This window comes from Phascolarctos cinereus, unplaced genomic scaffold (genome assembly GCF_003287225.1).
Source record: "Phascolarctos cinereus isolate Bilbo 61053 unplaced genomic scaffold, phaCin_HiC Scaffold_5;HRSCAF=322, whole genome shotgun sequence".
Classification (NCBI taxonomy): domain Eukaryota; kingdom Metazoa; phylum Chordata; class Mammalia; order Diprotodontia; family Phascolarctidae; genus Phascolarctos; species Phascolarctos cinereus.
In genome coordinates, this window is record NW_027555958.1 from 1980090 (window position 1) to 1998110 (window position 18021).

Sequence of the window (18021 nt, forward strand, 5' to 3'; positions counted from 1 at the left end):
GCCCCTCAGTCTTGAGGGTGAGGGCAATAATCTGCCAAGGGCAGGTAGGAAGGCGCCAGCTTCACCCCAGAATGCCAGGCTGGCAATTTTGCTGGGGTCAGGAAAAATGAGAATAAATCTCCTCTCTTTGTCATAACTGTTGGTCTCTGCTCTAGGTACTCCCCACCCTTCCCACCCTCCCCTGCCCACCCTTGGAAAATCTTCAGACCCAACTTTTCCCTGATGGAAACTTCCAGCTTCTTTTGTAAGTGGACTCACCCTCCCTGCCACCAGATGTGGGGAAACCAACCAGGTGGAAGAGAGAATCCATTCTTCCCTATGGCTGACGCCCCTGAGCAGCGGGCGGGGTCATCCTAGGGGCCCCAGGAGATGCAGGTCCTGGAGTCAGGGAAGAACGGGGTTTGGATCCTGTCTCTGATTAAGCTTGTGGGTCCTAGCTGTCCTCATCAGTAAAATGGGCCTCCACCACTACGTCACAGGGATGCTGTAGGAAAGAGCTTTGCAGATCTTAAGCTGCTCGGTAATTGTGGGCGGCCATCACTTCTTGACAAATAACAACCCACGCTCAGCAAGGAGTAGTGACTGGTCAGCTGGATGTGGCTGGGCACTGAAGGTCAGAGTCAGGATTTGAACTCAGCTCCCCGGACTCCAGGTCTCCTACCGTACTCAGGGCTTCCTGAATCCAAGGCCAGCGCTCTATACACTGTGGCACCCCCACCCCCAGCAGCCCCTAGGACAAGACAAAGCCACCTAAAATATCTTAGTGCACAGCCCAGTGTGTCCTCGCCTGGGCTGATAAATCTGTGAGACACTACAGTTCACAGAAACACAGAATCCGAGAAGGCCTGAGGCCAGGGCCAGGCTTCCCTGGAGTCCATGTGCTGGACCCCTAAACAAGAGCTCCCTTATCTCCATGAGGGCTCTGATTTGGTCTGTGTAGATCCCCCCTCCAAGGGACCATCATCTAGGTGACCCCATGAGGTCTGCTGCCCACCACCCAGGCCAAACTGACTATGAGTGTGGGGTGGGTGGCGAAGGAGAGGATTCTGGGTAGAACAGAGCTGGATCAATGCTGAGACCAGAGCCAGAGGCCCAGGATTAGGCTGCCACAGCTTACAATGATAAAGGCAGCCAGCCTGGGCATGGGCTCAGATCCTAAAATGGACACCAGGGTTGAGTTGGAGGGCTTGGCTAATCCCCTTTCACACACCAGATGCTTACCTGAGGCCCAGATGGGAGACTCCACTGGCCAGTCTGGGGGCTAAAGAAAGACTGAAGCAATGCCATGTCCTTTAAGGAGTTAAGGAGAAAATATGGCCAGATCCTGCATGTGACTGGTAGGGGTGGCAGTGGGGTGTCTGCCAGCATGGGAGAGCCTAACACCCGGTGAAGATGACTGCCATCTCTCTCTATCTCTGTCTGTCTCTGTGCAGCCATCTGTCTCTCTTTTTGTCTGTCTGTACTCGACTCTCTGGCTCTGCCTGTGTCTCTCTAGCTGTCTCTATTTTGGTCTGTCTCTGTCTCTGTCTCTGTCTGTCTGTCTCTGTCTCTCTCTCTGTCTCTCTGACTCTGTCTCTCTGTCTGTCTTTGTCTCTCTGTCTCTGTGTCTCTATCTCTGTGTCTCTCTCTGTCTCTGTGTCTCTCTCTGTTTCTCTGTCTCTCTGTCTCTGCCTCTCTCTCTCTGTCTCTCTCTCTCTGTCTCTCTGACTCTGTCTGACTCTCTCTCTTTTCCCTCTTCCATTTGCCTGCATATCACCTGGGGCCATAGTCTGTTGCTCCTTTCCCCTCTGCGTCCCCTTCCTTCTTAGTGTCCTTCAGACGCTGTCTCCAGAGCACTGAGGCACAAACACACCATGTAGGATGTTTGCCATTCTCTGTTTACCTGCGGTAAAAGGGCTGGAGCCAAGAGACAGGGGAATTGGCCCTGAATGGGACTGGGAGCAGGGCACAAAGACTAGTGAGCCACAAGGGCTGCTGGGAGCTGGCCACAGGTGGGAGGGGTGGGTGGAGGATGCGTGGGCCCAGCCCCTGCATGGCCATTTGGGGGGGGGGGTAGGGGGATCTGCAGCCAGAGCCTTCTCAGGGGGGTGCCTGTAACTTACAACTGGCCACAGCGACATAGGTCTGCCTCAGGAGGAAGCAATGGGCCAGGCCAGTGTTTTCACCCCTTCCCTGGTTCCTGTGCCAGATTGAGAGGAGCATGCCTGTCCAGCCCTGCCTATGGTGGTCCAGGTCCAGGTCCTGCAGAGAGCCCAGAGAAGACTTGGTGCTGGGGGGATGTGGTATTCTTACTGCTCTGAAATGGCCCAGCCATGACTGAGTGTCTACACAGAGCCTGCAGAGCAGGGCAGTTGCCCCAGGGAAGGAGCAAAGCTGAACTGAGGCATTGAAAACAGCAGCTGGGACTGAGTATCTCCAAGGATCCTTACAGCTCTAAGAGCCTCTGATTGCAGCGATGAACAAATTAATTCAAAGCATGTGCGGAAATTCCCAGCCACCAAGACCGCACCAAGGCAGTCATAAGGTGGCAGTCCAATCACTGGTTTGCTAACTTGGCATTTATTAAGACAATTGGCCTCCAGATCAGGACTGTTTTTTCCTTTGTTTTTCCCCCTAATTCAACTAGCCCCGAAGATTACTGCTCCATCATGAGCCTTCAGTGACCAGTGACCCCACGTGGGTGGTCGGCCTCCCACAGGCCCACACATAGAGCGCCTTGGAGGCCAAAGGGGCTCTGGATCATCAAGGTCAGGCTTCTTCCATATGCAAGAGCTTACCCATCAAACACCATCCCATTTCTGATTGCACAGGGAATGGGGAGCTCACTCCCTCACAGGGGACCCCATGGGCCACTTTCACTGTGAGAGTTCTCAATTTGGGCCCCATCGTCGCTGCCCTGCGGCACTCATTCGCATTAGCTCTGCCTTCTCTTCCTCGTGGCCTCTTATTGTGACTGATGACAGAAGGATGGTGATGGATTTGGAATCAGAACATGGGGTTAAAAGCCCAGCTGGGGGTCTTGGGCAAGTCACATCTCCTCCTGACCCCTTAACTAAACCACGGAAACTCTCTGGTTCTGAAAGTCCCATCAGGCAGCAAATATTTCTTAAATGCTCACGATGTGCTGGGCACTTTGCTAAGCTGGGGACTACATTTAGAAGCAAAAAGAAAGACAGCCCCTGCCCTCAAGAAGCTTACACTCTAATAGTGGGAGACAACATATAAAAGAGAGCTAAAATGGGGAGGGGGCTGGAGGAAAGTGCCAGGGGCACAGAGAGAGGGCAGTGCAGAGAGTCAAGAGGGGACCGGAGGGGAATGAAGGAGCAACCACGACCCATCTGAGCACTTTCATCGAAAAGTAGCTTCCAGGAGGAGGCAAGGTCTGAGGCAGGGACCCCAGGGCAGAGGTGACTCTCAGGGTGAGCAGTCTGCTGGATCATGGCAGAAGTCCAGCATCCAAATTAGCACCCAGACACCAGGGACAGAAGAGAGTGCCTGTGGTGGACACCTTAGGAGCCGCTTGGATGGGCTGGCTGCTGGGCAGGGGGAGCCCCAGTAATCGTGCCTGGCTCCTTCAGCCACTCATAGTCAGCTGCAGGGATACTAGGGTCTTTGAGAGCTATGAAGCTCTGGTCTGACCCAGAGCAGCTTCTTAGAGTCACTTTGCTTATCAGGATCTGGCCAGGACAACACCAGCAGGGTGGGGGAGCAGAAAAGGAAGAGTTGTATAGAAGGAGGACTTCCTAGGTGATGGAGGGGTTGGGTCCACACCCCTTTTTGGAAGAGGAGGAAGCTGAGACCCCCAAGAGGGAACATGACTTACCCAAGGTCACACTGGTACTAAACAGCAGAGCCCAGATTGAAATCCAGACCCTTCATCTCTCAATCCAGGGGAAAGTGGGCAGTTCTGACCATGGCCACAGGGGCCCAGGAGCCTTATCACCCTGAAAGATCCCACTGCCCATGTGGCCCCTTGGCTCATGTAGGAGGCCAGGCAGCCTGACCCATGTCTCTCTCTAGGAGTCAGGAACCCCAAGTTCCAGCCTTTGTTTATGAGAAGACAACCCTGAGTCCAGGGAGAAGACTTGGATTGAGATCAGGAAGGGACCTTAGGGGTCATTCAGGCATCCCCATCATCTGACAGATGAAGAAACTGAGGCCCAGAAAGGCAGGGAATCTGCTCCAGGGCTTGCAGGGAGTAAGTGGAAGAGCTGAGTCTCAGACCTGGGTCCTTCAACCCCAGACTGAGCCCTCCTAGACCACCCTCCCCTCTGTTCCTCAGATCTCCCTCTCTCCATGAGCCACTCCCCCCCCAGAAGCCCAGGCAGAGGGCAGTATCCCTTCCTCCACTGAAGCTTCTTATGGGAGTGGAGTTTGGAGGATTATCTCCATTAATCAAAATGGCTGGATCAGCCTTGTACCAAATTCCCCTACTTCCTGCCTGGGACCAGACTGAGCCAAGACCAGTGGCTACAGCCAGCCTTGACTTCATACAGCATGACAGGAAGGGCCAGAGAGCAGCCTGGCTTCTGGCAGGAGGGGATGTGGAGGGGGAATCAGAGCTGGGCTGGGAGTGGGGGAGGCCCTGGAGTCCTGGGGACTAGTTGGGAGGCTGAGTCCCTAAAAGCACGGGGCACCTTCCACTCAGCTCAGGAAACTGAATGACTCTGGCAGGTCTGGGCCACTGGGGTCCCCACCACATCGCGCCTCGGGCAGAGGGGCCTGGGGGCAGAATGGCACTGGTAGGCCGGGACCTCAGGCTGACTCATTGTCCTCCAGGCACTGAGAGACCCAGCAATACTTTTTCCCACCTGCTTTCCAAGTCCAGGAAAGCTCTGAGGCATTGGCTAGGCACTACGTCAGGCTGCTGGTTTCATGGTTTTTCACATCAAGACAAGTTAATCCTGGAAGGGCTGGGGAGAGATGGGCATCGAGGGGTAATTAGAAGTGTTTTGTGCCGGTCCGTTCTCTGCATCCACCGCCATTATTCTGGCCCTGGGCAGCAAACAATCAACCGATAACTGACAAGCCTGCTGCCAGGCTCTGTGTTCAGTGCTGAGGAAACAGACAAAAGTGAAAACAGCTCATGCCTACTAAGAGCCTATGTTTCAATGGGGGACACCATGCATCACGGGGGGCAGGCAGCCAGGAGGTGGGCTTTGGCCCAGGCAGGAGGAGGGTTCGGGGAGTCAGAGGACACTCGATGGTCCAATCCTTTCCAGTAGCAATGGTGGCATTAATATGATGACTGTTCCATGAGCAGGCAGTGAAAAGAGGGGGTCTATGTGCAGCAGGAGTGAGGGCAAGGTTCCCTGTCTCTGACGTCTGTGGGCTCTGAGGTCCTGGATTACCCTGAATCTCCGCTTGGGTTCCTGGTCCAGAGCACTGTTTAACGGATGGGCAGGCAGGTCTCCAAGGTGGAGTCCTAGGACTCTGTGTTAGTCTACACAGGATCTGAGCCTTAGACCTGGAAAGGATGTTAGAGGCCCTCTGGCCTGTGCCCTTCACTTTCTAAGTGTAGACTTGGGTCCCAGAGAGAGGAAGGGCTCCCAGGCATCATCAGGCCTTTGATCAGTGGTTTGAATAAAGACGGATTTGGCAAGCTTCTCAAATTGGGGGTGACCCAAAGCGGGGAGGAGGCCTAATTTATCAGAGAAACGAAAGGAAGAGGCAAAGATTCTGGATAAGGCAAGACTCGGCCTGGTGCGAAGGAGAAGGTCCACAGGGGTCAGCATGAGGGTGCAGTCGGAGGCAACAACAGAAAACCTGAGAATCAGCATGGAGAGAGCTTGATACCCATTCGCATGGGGAGCTGTGGGGCGGGGATTTGACTGCACACTTACTAAGAGCCCCCAGGGAGGGCAATATGGTGACACCCAATGGAGCCAATTCAGTCACAGCATCCAAATCAGGAGGAGCAATGGGGCCACTGCGGTCAGTGCTGGCCAGGCCCTGGCTGGAGAACTAGGTTCAGTTCCAGGTTCTTCGAGGAACATGAACCAGCCAGAACAAATCCAAAAGAGGGGGACCAAGCTGGGAGGGGTCTGGAGATGATGGAGCATGAGAAGTAGCTGAAAGAGTTGGGGTGCTTAGCCCACAGAAGGTTCAGGCCAAGGGAGAGGCATTCTACCTGTCTTCAGATATCGGGAAGGTTTCGTGTGGAGAGATTGCCATCCAGAGGACAAATCTGGGGCCAAGATGAAGTTGGAGGAGGTCATATTTTGGACTTTCTAGAGCCTAAAAGGTTCCAGAGGTGGAACAGGAGGCAGCAGCTTCTCCCTCACTCCCACCCCAACCCAAGGAAGGAAGGACAACAGTGTCCCAAAGGACCTTGGGGACCCGGGCCAGCTCCGAGGTTCTGGAATTCTCTGCTGCTCATGCAGGGTAATTCAGACCCAGCAGCTGTCCCTGGAGTCACTCGCCCTCCTCCCTAGGATGCAGGACACTGACAGGGGCCCTCATCCAGAGGTGCTCTGGGGGCAATATCCTCACTCATTGTCCCCCCAGCACATCCTGGAAGAGTGAGACCAGATATGCCTTCTCTGGACAATGGACACTGGGGATCACTTCTCTCTATTACCTGGCGGGGAGAGTTGGGAGGTTGGTTTGTTATGGTGGTTTTTGAGCAGAGGGTGGCCATGGGGGAGGGGGCAGCCCTCAGGACATACTGATCTGAGGCAGCCAGTGGGTCAGTGAACACCCGCAGGTTTTCAGAACTGCCTACTGCTTATGGGTGGGCAGGGGTCACACAGAACCTCAGCTTCCCCTGGGACTTTCCACGAGAGCATAGAAGATGCAGAGGTCTATTCCCAGGTCTAGCTTCTATTGACTACGGAGTGGGCAGAGCTTTCTGGGACCTGATTCGGCTTCACTAAATGCGTTCTCTTAGCCGCTCCCTCCCTTATTCCAGGCTCCAAGGAAGCAGGTGCTTACGGCATTTTCTCTCTCATTAGCACCCTGGCCACACTGCAAGGATTGAGCCCCCTGGTCTCTTACTAAAGCATGGCTCTCAACTAAGCCCAAAGGGCTATAAAGCTGGGTACACCTTGTAACCCAGAAATACCACTTCTAGGTCTGTATCCCAAAGAGATCATACAAAAGAGAAAAGGACCCACAAGTACAAAAATATTTATAGCAGCTCTTTCTGTGGTGGCCAAGAATTGGACATTGATGGGACAGCTAGGTGGGGTAGTAAATAGAACACCGGCCCTGGACTCAGGAGGACCTGAGTTCAAATCTGGCCTCAGACACATAGCACTCACGAGCTGTGTGACTCTGGGGAGGTCACTTAACCCCAATTACCTCACGTTAAAAAAAAAAAAGGCAAGAATTGGAAATTGAGGGGATGCCCATCCACTGGGGAATGGTTGAACAAACTGTGACATATGATTGTGTTACTATTGTGCTATAAGAAATGATGAGCAGGTAGATTGCAGAAATGACTTCAGGTGGCAAGACTGCCATTAATAGATACAAAGTGAAGTGGGCAGAACTGGAACAATGAGCACAGTAAGAGCAGCATTGTTAACAAGGATCACCTGTGAAAGGCTCAGCGGCTGTGATCAAGACAGTGGTCCAAGACAACTCCAAAGGACTCGGATAAAAAATGCTGCCCACCTCCAGAGAAAACTGAGGGCCTCCGACTGTAAATTGAAGCATCATTTTCTCACTTCTTTATTTTTCTTGCTTTTCTGTGACATGGCCAATATGGAAATATAGCTTGCATGCTTTCACATCCCTAATTGAGATCATTTTGTTTGCCTTCTCAGTGGGTGGGGGAGGATGGGAGGGAGGAAGAGAATTTGGAACTTAATTTTTTTTAAATGAGGATATTAAAAATAAATTGAAAGGGAAATAAATCGAGCCTGACTCTGCATGGGTCAGTTGAGCGTCGGGAGCTCCTGAGAGCACACCTAAGCCTTTGCAGGGTGTTTGGTCCACTCCATTGTCTTCTGAGAGGTCTCAACCTTGAGATTTCCTTTCTCCTCTGATAACCCAATGCACAGGCCAACGGGCACAGGTCAGCCAGACCTCAGCAGCTAAAGAACTTCCAGGCCAGTCCTGGGGTGGGGGGACACTGTCAGCATGGACCAGATATGTACCCATGTGTTCTTAGGTATAGGAAGGCCTCTCTGGCACTCTGGCCTATACTCATCACTTCCTAGATATTGAGAAGCCAATCAACAGCTGTTGTCCACTCTTGTGTGAGTGTCCCTGGGCAGGTTACTTAACTCCTCTTGGCCCCCATTTCCTCCTCTGTGAGGGAGTTGGACTGGACAACCTCTGAAGCCCTGCCACCTCTACAGTAGTGCTCCTGGGATCTGCAATGTCTCAAGGTGGCAGGCAAACAAGGCCCTGAGGCCTACCTTGTGCTAGGGCTTGCTGTCACCAAGCCCCCACTGACACCTCTGGGAGCCACCATGCTTCAACAGTTCCCAACTACTTCTGGCCATCAAGGCAAGCATCAGCATGAAATGCAAAGTCCTCTTTAGGTCAGCCAAAGCCAGAGGCAAGCACATGGGTAATAGCCCCTTAAGTCTGCCTGGTCAGGCCCTCCCCAGAAAATGCCAAAGGGTCCCAAGCAGTGGAGTCTAAGACTGAACAGAATGGGGGAGGGTATCAGGTGATCTTGACACCATTGCCCAGGCAGAGAGATGGCTCCAAGTCCTTATGGTCATTGGGCAATAGACCAACAGACATTTATTACATGTTTGTCACCATGTGCCAGGCCCTGGGCTAAGCCTTGTTTCTCTAAGATCACACATTGGTTTTCTTCTGTGTTTCAGGGGTCAGGGAGGTTTGCTGAAAAATCAGTCCATAGATAAACATTTACAAGCACAAAGAGCTCACTGTGGCAGAGCCAAGACGGTGGAGTGAAAGCAGTGACTTGCTTGAGCTCTCCCCCAAACCCCTCCAAATACTCATAAAAAATGGCCCTAAACAAATTCTGAAGCAGCAGAAGCCATAAAAAGACAGAGTGAAAAAAAATTTCCAGCCCAAGACAATCTGGATGATTGATCAGAAAGGTGTATCACGCTGGGCTGGGAGTGGATCGCAGCACGGCATGGGCATGCAGGCTGCAGTGAACCTGGAGCAGGCCTCAGAGGACTGAATCTTGGGCAGCTGTGGAGGTTTCCAGACTCCTCAATCCACCAATGCCAAAGACAACTTAGAAGGTCAGTGGGAAACGTCTGTTTCTGTCGGTGCTGAGACAGGAAGGCATGGTCTCAGCTCCATTCCCCAAGAGCGTGGGGGGGGGGGCAGCTGCTTCCCAACCTTCCAGCCCACAGACTGAGGGGGAAACCAGTGGCTGATCAGAGGGATTGCAGGGATCTCTTTGTCAGTGCTGAAGCATGAGTCTCTTACTTTGCCCGTTTTTGGGTCTGGGTCACAGTTCGGGGTGGCGGTGCTGGGGTGAGGAAGAAAGCTGGCGTAGTGGAGCTTGTAGTGGCTGTGGAGAGGAACTCTTCCTCACAGTTACAGGATAGAAAGGAATACTTGTGGTCACAGGCCAGGTAAGGAGTAAACACCTCGCCCCTTATCATACCACCTTGGAAGAACTGAAAATTTACAGGTCCTTACAAATATCTCTGAAAACAGCTGAAGCTTGGGACAGTACATTCCCCACATTGGAAGCAGACTCTTACCTTAACAAAGAGTTAAAAACTGAAGTAATTGGCTGGGATCATGAGCAAGCAGCACACAAAAAGAGTCAGACAATATTATCTTACTTTGGGGAAAAAGAAGATCAAAATATACAACCAGAAGAAGACAACAAAGTCAAAGCTCCTACATCTAAAGCCTCAAAGAAAAATGTGAATCAGTCAGGCCTTGGAAGAGCTCAAAAGGGATTTTGAGAAGCAAGTAAGGGAAGTAGAGGAAAAACTGGGAAGAGAAATGAGAGTGATGCAAGAAAATCATGAAAAACAAGTCAACAGCTTGCTAAAGGAGACCCAAAAAAATACTGAAGAAAATAACACCTTAAAAAATAGCCTAACCCAAATGGCAAAAGAGGTCCAAAAAGCCAATGAGGAGAAAAATGCCCTAAAAAGAAAAATTGGCCAAATGGAAAAGAAGTCCAAAAGATTACTGAAGAAAATACTTCCTTAAAAATTAGAATAGAGCAATTGGAAGCTAGTGACTTTATGAGAAATCAAGACACTGTAAACAAATCCAAAAGAATGAAAAATTAGAAAACAATGTGAAATATCTCATTGGAAAACAACTGACCTGGAAAATAGATCCAGGAGAGAGAATTTAAAAATTATTGGACTATCTGAAAGCCATGATCAAAAAAAGAGCCTAGACATCATCTTTCAAGAAATTATCAAGGAAAACTGCCCTGATATATTAGAACCAGAGGGCAAAATAGAAATTGAAAGAATCCACAGATCTCCTCCTGAAAGAGATCCCCAAAGGAAAACTCCTAGGAATATTATAGCCAAATTCCAGAGTTCCCAGGTCAAGGAGAAAATATTACAAGCTGCCAGAAGGAAACAATTCAAGTACTGTGGAAACACAATCAGGATAACACAAGATTTAGCAGCTTCTACATTAAAGGACCACAGGGCATGGAATATAATATTCCAGAGGGCAAAGGAGATAGGATTACAACCAAGAATCACCTACCCAGCAAAACTGAGTATAATCCTTCAGGGGAAAAAATGGTCATTCAGTGAAATAGAGGACTTTCAAGCATTCCTGATGAAAAGACCAGAGCTGAATAGAAAATTTGACTTTCAAATACAGGACTCAAGTGGAACATGAAGAGGTAAACAGGAAAGAGAAATCATAAGAGACTTATTAAGATTGAACTGTTTACATTCCTGCATGGAAAGATAATATTTATAACTCATGAGACCTTTGTCAGCATCAGGGTAGTTGGAGGAAAAAAATTATATGTATGTATATAGATAGATAGATAGGGCACAGGGTGAGTTGAAGATTAAGGGGTCATATCTGGAGAATAAAATTAAGGGATGAGAAGGATGATACTTGGAGAAGAAGAAAGGGAGAGGTAGAATGGGGTAAATTACCTCACAAAAAAAAAAAACCAGAAAAGAAAAGGCTCTTATAGTGGAGGGGAAATGGGGGAAGGTAAGAGGGAATAGGTGATTTGGCTTAAGGAGGGAATAACATACACATTCAATTGGGTATGGAAATCTGTCTTACCCTACAGGAAAATAGGGAGAGAAGGGGACAAGAGAGCAGGGGGATGATAGAGAGGAGGGCAGATTGGGAAAGAGTGTAATCAGAAGTAAATACTTCTGAGGAGGGACAGGGTCAAAAGAAAGAATAGAATAAATGTGAGGGCAGGATAGGATTAAGGGAAATAGAGTTAGTTTTTCACATGTCTACTATGGAAACGTTTTGCATAACTGCACATGTACAACCTATATGGAGTTGCTTGCCTTTTCGGTGAGGGTGGGTGGGGAGGGAAGAAGAGAGAAAATCTGAAACCTAAAGTTTTAAAAATATGTGTTTAAAAAAATGTTTTCACATGCTACTGGGAAATAAGAAATACAGGAAATGGGGTACAGAAGTCTATCCTGTCCTACAGGAAAATAGAAGGGAAAGGGGATAAGAGAAAGGGGGGGGAAGAGATAGAAGAGAGGACAGACTAGGGGAAGGCATATTCAGAATGCATGCCATCTTGGGGTGGGGGAAGGGGTGAGATGGGGTGAAAATTTGGAACTCACAAACTTGTGGAAGTAAATGTTGAAAACTAAAAATAAATAAATTTATATTTAAAAAAAAATAAGAGCTCACTGTGCTCCAGGCACTGGGGTAAGCACCAAAAACAACTTTGAAACAGCTTGAAGACAATTCCTCTGCCATCTTTCCAGCCATGTCAGACTCTGAGGCTCTCCATCCCCACGGTGGGAGCTTTGGTTCTTCCACTGGGCCTTCGGTTCATGTATCAAAGGGAGAACTCATGCTTTCCTCAAAGGTGTGAAGACCTTCCATGGCCATGATTCCACACCAAAGGCTTTGAAGCCTAAAGAGCCTACCAGTGAGTGTTTCCTGAGCTCCTGTGACTGGGATGTCAAAGAGACTGGAGCCACTCTTCCCAGCCTCCCTGAAGAGACACGGATGAGTGAACCAATTAAGAGCCAAGATAAAACCTCAGAGGCAGAAAGGGGAGCCTCATGCATCATCATGAGGTCCATGAAACTGCTTTTGTAATTCCTCAATCAATGTATTCCAATAGTATTGATTTCCTTGGCCATCCTTTTTATGGCCAATCCAATTTATGGATTAAGCACATTATCCTGAGGAGTCCAGAGGCATCACCTGACTGAATGCCCAGGGGATCCAGAATATAAAAAGAGTAGAAAAAGTCCTGACCTGAACAAGAATCAGCTTTATGCCACCCCAAACAGTGAGCATCCAGCCTTTGCTTGGAACGTAGAGGGGTTGAAAGAACAATGGATTTCAAGTAGGAAACCCTAGATTCTCCTACATCCTACATGCATGACCTTGGATAAATACTCTAGGCCTCAGGTTCCTCATCTGTAAAATGAAAGAGTTGAACTAGCTGACCTCTCAAGTCTCAGTAATTCTAAATCTATGACCCCAAGAAATCCTGCAAGGTGGCAGAGAACCTACTGCCTCCCTAGGAATCCCATGGCACATGGGGAAGCTTGTTAGGAGACTGCTTTTTGGTTTTTCAATTGTGAACCCTACTAGGAATCCTTCTTCTCTGCATCCTAGAGGCCAAGCAGAATGAGCTAATCCCTCAGCTTGTGACACCTGGCCAAGTACCCAAAGACAGCTATTCCTGGCTACCTTCTCCAGCATGGCTATGAAGGGCAGGGACACTCATCTCCACCTCCACTTTCCTCCTCTGACTTCTCTCATCATTGGTTGATGCAGATGAGGCAACCTAAGAAGCCTATGCTTGTATATCCAAGCAGGTCAGGGCATCCTGTGTATGCAACCAAACAGCTTGCTTATATTTATTGGGAAATTTGGGAGCAGCCCTGGAAAACAGCACAGAGGAAAATTGTTTTTCAAGCCAGGACAGAACAACTGCCAAGTCCTTCAGCCCCCTTGGCATCTGTACCTCAGACGCTGTGTTCAATTGGCCTGTCCTTGAGCTCAATTATTAATGCTTTGGGTAGAGGCCTCTTGCTGGGCTTCTTATACCAGATGCTGGGAGCAGCCCTGCATGGTCCTTTATTTTCTCATCTCCCATCCTCCTTAGTGCCTCACTGGGGAATGGATATAATCTTGACTTCTTCACATGGCTGCCATCAGAGCACAAGGTGAGGAGACCATGAACCTGGGCCTGGAGGACCAGTCAAAATCCAGAGTCTCAAGAGGCTCACCCTCCCACACACAGTGACTGCAACACCTCATGAAACCAGCTCTGGGGACATAGCAGGGCTATGGTCTGCATGGGGGGCCCAACCTCAACAGGATCCTGGCTTTTGTGAAGTGCAGACACATCCCCTGCCTGTCCTAAGGCTTTTCACTTTTAGAATTAGAGAAAGTGAATTTCTATGTACATTTTACCTACTAAACCATATTCCAAACTGGAAACAATTTCTGATCACATAAGACATAGTTATAATAACCATAATTACAGTTTATGACAGTCCCAAGCAGACCTGTCGAGCCATTTTTCTGTGACTAAACTATATTATAAACCAGTAATAATAAAAAGTATTTGCTATTGGTTTAAAAAATAGAGATAGATTCACGGAACAGACTAGACAGGAGAGAATCAGAAACAATGAAACTCAATAACCTTGTGGTCAATAAAGCAGAAAATATCATTGGCTTAGGAAAGAACTCCCTATTGATTAAAAAACTACTGGGAAAACTAGAAAGCAGTCTGACAGAAATTTAGCTTAGACTGACATGTTACACCACACTCCATAATATATTCTAAATGCATATGTGACCCAAATTATCAAGGCTTATACGATTAAAAAAAAAAGTAGGAAAATATGTCACATACCTCTCACTACTATAAGTAGGAGATGTATTATTAACCAAAGGATACAAGCAATAGATAACTTTGATTATATGAAACTAAACAGTTTCTGCACAAACAAAATTCACCTAGGATAAGAAGGGAAACAGTCAAACAGGGGAAAAAATCTTTGTATCAAATTAATCTGATAAGGGTTTGGTGTTTATATATATATACATGTATATGTATATACATATATACACATATATATATATAAACAATTAACAAATATTAAGACCAATTGCCATTCCCCAATAGAAGTAGTCAAAGCATATGAACAAACAGTTCTCAAAAGAAGAATTGTAGAAGATTAACAACTGCATTAAAGATGCTTCAAATCACTAATAATAAGTGATAATATAAGCCATAATAAGCAAATCAAAACAACTCTGAGGTTTCACCTCATATCTGGCAAATTGGCAAAGTTGACAGAAAATGACAATAGTCAATATTGGAGAAGTTGTGGGAAAATAGGCAAACTGATGCATTGTTAGTAGAGCTGAGAACTGGTACAAACACTTTGGGCCAGGTAGAGCATAATTTAACCTCTTGAAGGACGTTACAGACGTTACAGGTATCACCATTGACACTGGGGTCTTCTGTTCCCTAAGCTGACCCTCTAAAATTCTTCAACTGGACCTCATACAGCACAACCTTCCCCACCCTGGGCACCATTCTCTACTTACTATCATTATCCTTTATGATCTGTGGCCCACAAATAGAACCCAAATCTCTGAATGTAGTCTGGCCAGGGAAGAGAACAAGGAAATGATACCTCCCTAGACTGGGACCATAACCATCCCTAGGGCAGCCCAAAAATCCACTGGCTACTTTTGGCTGGTGATTTCTTGATCTGGAAGTCCACTAGAAGTCCCAGACCCTCTTCAGGCAAACTTCTATGCAATCTCCTACTAAGGGAAAGAAGTTCTTTTCTAACTCGAGTGTAAGGCATCTCTACCTGTTACATTTCATCCCACTGAGGAAAGTCCTCCATCAGATGAGATTAGCTCCTGGTCTGCAACATCTAGTCATGAGAATTAACATCCAATTATAGGGAAGGGTATTATTAGGAACCGTTGAACAAAATCCACTCTCACTACATACATCAAAGAATCCTGCATAATGGTGACATGAGCACTGGACATACCCTGTTGGAGAGGCATTAAGGCAGTATTGTTCTGGCTGGATCCATTTTTTAAAATCAGCAATAAACAATAAGCCCAGTGGAATTGAGATTTCTTTTTCATATTTGTATCTCTCGCACTTAGCACAGTTCCTAGTTCACAATAGGGGCTTAATCAATGTTTTTTGGACAGACTGTCTTTTATTCTCTGTCCTGTTCTGTCAAGTGTGTGACTGCAAAGACATGGTCTGTTGTAGAATATAACTTGCAAAAACCTTGGCTCGGCACCTTCAAGGACACTTTCCGTAAATGTGTGGATTCTTCCCATTATGATTTTGGAGAGATGGAAAGGGAACTCGTCAGGTTTTTTGGAGTGTCTTTAGTAATGATGTCATGATTTTTTTCAGTTGTTTAGTATCTTCTCTTTCAGACATCCTGAAAACTGACCCATCATTGCCCTCAAGACTGTCTCACCTGCATGCAGCACTGACCTCCCTTCAGCAGGAAGCCCTGAGGAATCTGTCTTTATATATATTCGTATACCTTGATTTTGATCTGGTCCAGGGGCTTTTCTCATCTTTGTTTTCTTTAGGACCAACTTTACCTCCTCATTCACGATATTGTGAGCTAGGATCTCATTGTCTTGGCTTCACTGTTACTGAAGGAGAGAAATGTTTGCATGAGGAATCTTGAAGGCCCTTTTTCAATTTTCATCTGTCTGTGGCCTTTCCCAGTTGCACACTTCTCAAAGTGATCAGACATAAAGCCTACCAACAGGCACTTAATTAATCCTTGTTAGGTTGAGTTGAACCTCATCCACTGTAGTGGATTACAACCCACCCATGAATTTTCATCCTATGACATTCTTGCCCAGTTCTCCTGTGAAGACAAGATCACACATTAAGTGTATCTGTGGTGAAAGGAATGTTTACTGGGAGTCCAAAGTCCACGTGAGTCTCATCTTCCTCCATCTTTCTTGCCATTGCTACTGTAGATGCTGATGGAGATTTCTCACATTTATATTCTTCTTTGTTTCATGAGTGCCCAGCCAAAGAGTCCATCCCCTTGTGGTCTTCCTCACAGCAATGAACCTCTTTCTGACTCCATCTTTAAAGGTCTGTGTGGCAGAGCTCCTCTTCGGGCATCTGAAATTACACACAGATACCCTGACAATCAGATTGAAGCACCCTCGAGAAAGTCAAACCATAGCCTGTCAAGAGAAGTCAGAAGGAACCAGAGGCTGAGGCAGGAAGTCGACAACGTCGGCCAAAAGACACTTTCCAAGAGAAGTGTGGCTGTCATGGGACCCTAGTGGCACCCCTAGCATTCAGACACGGAAGCTGATCACACCCAGAAAGAAGCGTCTTGCAGCCTCTGAGGGGTCCTCCTCAATGCTTTGGATACAGGAAAGGAGCACATGAGATGTAGGTGAGACAAAAACAAAAGCCCCACAACCTTGGCTTTTTGTCCAAGAATTCCAAACTATTTTCCAAGTTCATAAAAACTAATAAGGTCATTGCATTTGTGCACTCTATCCAAATTCTAAAACCCATGTGTGGCTTCAGGAAACCAAGTCCCCAGCCTTCCAAAAAATTGGCAACAAGCTAACTTTTTTTTTCTTAAATAACTTCTATTCAATGTCTACAATTTGCTAGGTTCTTTTTTAGGCATACTTAAGCCCACTTTATTTGTTCTCTTCTTGCACTAAGCTGTGTTATAAATAGAAGTTGAACAAAGACTCAAGTTTGGCAAAGACTTTGGAAGCTTCAGAGTTTGAATAGCATCAAAATTGCCCTCCTCCACCTCACCCTAATGCTCACAATGAGATGTCCTGAGCCAAGGGGAGGTGAGGACGAAGTCTCACCAGTTCCAGGGGCTGTGGAGACTGGGACTGCCAGCAAATTTCCACCCTGCCAACGTCTGAAGCGTGTGCAGCATTGATGGGACAGTGCCATTTCCTCCAGTTAGGAGAGGCTTGTCCTCAAGTGCCATTTGTTCCCCAGATAATCATTCCTGAATGGCAGGGAAGGGGTGGGGCTGAGGAATGGGAACACCCTTCTTTGTCCCTGGAAAAGAGCAGGCAGTCTCCTTGCCTCCAAGAGGACAGGAAGCCCAAAGATGGTGGCAGGCTAGCTGCAGACAAGTGGGGCCCTACAAGAGTTATCCCCTCAATGGGATCTAGGAAGAAAGAATGGGGCCCCTTCAAGTCTGGGAAAAAGCCCAGATGGGAGGGCATCACAGGCCACACTCCACTTCAGCTCTGGACAGCTGTCTTAGCTGGCTTCCCCAGGCCACTCCAGAATCTCCAAGGGGCCCTTGAATGGCCATATTAAGGGGAGGAAGGGTCCCTTCCTGCCAAGAAATAGAAGAGAAAATAGATCTTTTAATCATGGCCCGTTTCTTCTTCATCCTAGAGCAGGCTGTGTGAGGGAGGTAGAGAGAAGGCATCCCCTTGATGGTGAAAAGGGGACTTGACTGCAACAGGGAAACCAGTTCCACTGCACCTGGAGAAACACGCATGATCAGGAGGCAAAGCAAGGCAGCAGGGAGCCTGGGCCCTGGGCCCAGTGATGAACTGGATTGCCACGAATAACAACTCCTTGTGGAAGAACTCAGGATGCCGACCCCTGAAGCCCAGTCTTCCCCACCCAATTTCAGTAGCGGAGGCAATGCCATCCTTCTGGCCTCCAGGCCCAGTGGCCTCTGAGGCACCCTCCACTGCCCAGCGTCCCTCCCTCACACACACCGCACACACACAAATACACTACAGAACTCACATGCATTTTGGTAAAACATTTCCCTTTCCTAGCAGCAGAATTCCAACTCCTGAGGGTAGGCATTGCTGCCTTTTCATCTTTAGATTTCCCAGAGCTTCATATGGATTTGTTGAACTGAACTGAGCTGGGCTGAACCGAGA